Raw genomic sequence first — 4,022 nt, forward strand, 5'->3', positions numbered from 1 at the left:
CTCGTTCTTTTGAGACTTAATGACTGCTTCTATTTCTTAGATCTATTTAAATTGTTTATCTGATCTTGATTTAACTTTGGTAAGTGGAATCTATCGAGAAAGTTGTCCATTTCTTTTAGATTTTCCAATTTTGTGGAGTATGGGTTTTCAAAGTATGACTTAATGATTCTTTGAATTTCCTCGGGGTCTCTTGTTATGTCCTTCTCTGTTTCTGATTTTTATTAATTTGGATATTCTCTCTGTGTCTTTTAGTTAGTTTGGGTAGGAGTTTGTCTATCTTGTTGATTTTCTCAAAGAACCAACTCTTTATTCCATTGACTCTTTGTATTATTCTCTTTGTGTCTATTTTATTAATTTTGACCTTCAATTTGATAATTTTTTGTCATCTACCCCTCTTGGGTGTGTTTGTTGTTGTTGTTCTAGAGCTGGCAGGTGTGTTGTTAAGTTGCTGCAATGAGATCTCTCCAGCTTCTTTATGTAGGCACTTAGTGCTTTGAACTTCCTCTTAGCACCGCTTTCATTGTGTCCCATAAGCTTGGGTATGCTATGAATTCATTTTCATTGAATTGTACAAAGTCTTTAATTTCTTCGACCCAGCCAGTAGTCATTCTGTAGAGAGTTATTTAGTTTTAATAAGTTTGTAGACTTTGTGTTGTTTCTGTTGTTGTTGAAATCCAGTTTTTGTTTGTTTGTTTTTTGAGACAGGGTTTCTCTATAGCTTTGGAGCCTGTCCTGGAACTAGCTCTTGTAGACCAGGCTGGCCTCGAACTCATAGAGATCCACCTGCTTCTGCCTCCCCAGTGCTGGGATTAAAGGCATGCATCACCACTGCCCGGCTAGTCCATGTCTTTTTATTGGGGAATTGAGTCCATTGATATTGAGAGAGATTAACAAATAATTTCTTTTAATTCCTGTTATTTTGTTGTTGGTGGTAGTGTGTGTGTTTCCCTTCTTTTGGTTTTGCTGGTATGAGATTATTTTCTTGTTTTTTCACAGGTGTAGTTAACCTCCTTGGGTTGGAGTTTCACATCTAGTACCTTATGTAGGGTTGGATTTGTGAATAGATATTGTTTAAATTTGACTTTGTTATGGACTATCTTGTTTTTGCCATTATATTGATTGAAAATTTTTCTGGGTCTAGCAATCTAGGCTGGCTTCTGTGATCTCTTCAAGTCTGCAGGACATCTGTCCAGGCTCTTCTGGCTTGTAGAGTGTCCTTTGAGAGATGGAGTGTAATTCTAATAGGTCTGCCTGTAAATGCTACTTGCTCTTTTCCCCTTGCAGCTTTTAATATTCTTTCTTTGTTCTGTATGTTTAGTGTTTTGATTATTATGTGGAAAGAGGACTTTCTTTTCTGGTCCAGTCTGCTTAATGTTCTGTAAGCTTCTTGTACCTTTATAGGCACATTTTTCTTAATGTTAGGAGAATTTTCTCCTATGATTTTTGTTAAAAATATTTTCTGGGACACTGGGCAGTAGTGGCGCATGCCTTTAATCCCAGCGCCCAGGAGGCAGAGGCAGTTGGATCTCTGAGTTTGAGGCCAACCTGCTTTACAAAGTGAGTTCCAGGACAGCCAAGGCTACACAGAGAAATCCTGTCTTGAAAACACAATAATAATAAATAATAATAATAAAATAATAATAATTTTTTTCTGGGTTTTTCAGTTGGGATTATCCTCCTTCTATTCCCATTATTCTTAGGTTTGATCATTTCATAGTGCCCAAGATTTCCTGGATGTGTTGCATCAGGAATTTTTTAGATTTAACATTTTCCTTGACCAATGTATCTATTTCTTCCATATCTGCAATGCTTGACACGCTCTCTTCCATCTCTTGTATTCTGTTAGTGAGGCTTGCTTCTGTAGTTCGGTTTGTTTACCAAGATTTTCCAGTCCCAGAATTCCCTGTTTGTGTTTTATTTAGTGCTTCTACTTCCATTTTCAGGTTTTGGAAAGTTTTATTCATTGACTTCAGCTGTTTGGTTTTTTTTCTTGGCTTTCTTTGAGGGGCTTATTCATTTCCCCCGGGTGTTTGTGTTTTCCTGGATTTATTTAAGGGATTTGTTCATTTCTTCTCAAAGACCTCTATCATCTTCCTAAAGTTGGGTTCAAGGTTGTTTTCTTGTGCTTCAGCTGTGTTGGGATATTCAGAGCTTGCTATAGTAGGATAGCTGGCTCTGGTGGGGAGATAGTGCCCTGGCTGTTGTTGATTGTGTTCTTACACTGGCATCTGAGCATCTGGGTTTGGTGTAATTGTAGGTTTAGGTGCTGATTTCTGAGTTTGTCTTTGTCAGATGTTTTGTTCCTTGGTTTCTATTTTCTCTTTGCTCTCCGGTCATTGTGGATTCCTGGTAGCTGGGATGATCTCTGGTTCAACAGGAAGTCTCCATCCTAGTTGGGACTTCTGGAGGTTAGAGTGGCCTTTGGTCCAGCAGGGGTTCTCTGTCATACTGGGGGAGTGGTCCATGGTGATGAGAAAAGGATCAGGGATTTTGGACAGTTAGGGTAGGCACTGAGAGAATGGTCTCTGTATGGGCAGCCTATCTGGGGTTCTGACCACCGCCACGGTCTCTGCTCTAGCAGGGAGGCTGCCTGAGTTTGCCTATCTGTTCTTGTGGCTGGCGTGGCCTGCAGCTGCTCTTCAGACTGGCATGGCCTGCACCTCCGCAGCAGATATCCACCCGAGGTGGGAGTGGGGGCATGGCAGCGGGGACAAGCGGTGAGGTGGGAAGGAGTGGCAGCAGATTGGGTTTTTGGGAACACAGCTGAGGGTATGGTAACAGGGCAGGTGGACCGCCTGTCTGTTCTGCCTGGGGTGGCCTGCGCCTGACTGAATTTATTTTTTCACAACAAATTTAGACCTCAAATTTATCATATTTTCTCTTTGATTCTACTTTTCCCTTTGGCTGAGCTAATTTTTTTTTTCTGTTTTGTTTGAAAGTCACCCATCATGCTTCTATCTGTACTGATTATCTTCAGTAAAGGATAAAGTTAAAACAAAGCCTGTGGCTGGTCTTGAATTCACAGAGATCCAAGTGCTTCTGCCTCCTGAGTGCTGGGACTCAAAGGCGTGTGTCACTGCACCCAGCACATAAAGAACTGTATTTTAATTCTCCCCCAAGGTTTTCTAGTCCACATTGTATGGCCTTGGTTTTTTTTTTTTTTATCATATCTTAAATACTTGGGGATTTTTATTTTTATTATCAGTGCTTGTTCAGCTTTTAATCTTTTATTATGCTTATTTAATTTGTGTGTGCTTGTGGGCTTATGAAGGTAGGTCAGGGACTAATTTGCAGCAGCTGGTTTTCTCCTTCCACCTGGGGATCAAACCTGGGTGGCCTGGCTTGGTGGCAAGTGCCTTCTGAGTCATCTCATCAGCCCCTTGCTAAGTTTCTTGACTTGCATTTTAGATGACCGTATTTAGAGTAAAACCAATTTTGAGGTCAAGTTGTTTCATGTGGGAGACAAGCGCTCTATCCACCAAGCCACCCCCTGGCCCTAATTAATGTACCTTAATGATAGCATCTTTCCTGGCTAGTCTTAGGTCAACTTGAAGCACGCTCAAGTTATATGAAAGGAGGGAATAACTGAGAAAATGCCTCCATGAGAACAGCCTATAGGGCATTTTCTTAATAAGTCATTGATGCAGGAAGGCCTAGTCCACTGTGGGTGGTGCCACCCTTGGGTGGGTGGTCCTGGGTTCTATAAGAAATCAGACAGAGTAATTCCAGAGCGAGCAAGCCAGTAAGCGGCTCCCCTCCATGGCCTCTGCATCAGCTCCTGCCTCCAGGTTCCTGCCTTGTTTGAGTTCCTGTCCTGACTTCCTCCACTAATGAACAGTGATGGAGAAGTGAGAGCCAAATAAACCCTTTCCTCCCTAGCTTTCTTTTGGTCATGGTGTTTCATCATAGCAATAGAAACCCTATCACAGCATAATTGTATCATTACCTTCCAGTGGGGTATGGAGTGAGATCCTCCATGATCCACCCTGCCCTACTGGAACGCCTTCCGACTCCGTTCCTCC

Source organism: Microtus oregoni, unplaced genomic scaffold (genome assembly GCF_018167655.1).
Source record: "Microtus oregoni isolate MIOR12 unplaced genomic scaffold, Mior012 000011F_ref0000422, whole genome shotgun sequence".
Taxonomy (NCBI): Eukaryota; Metazoa; Chordata; class Mammalia; order Rodentia; family Cricetidae; genus Microtus; species Microtus oregoni.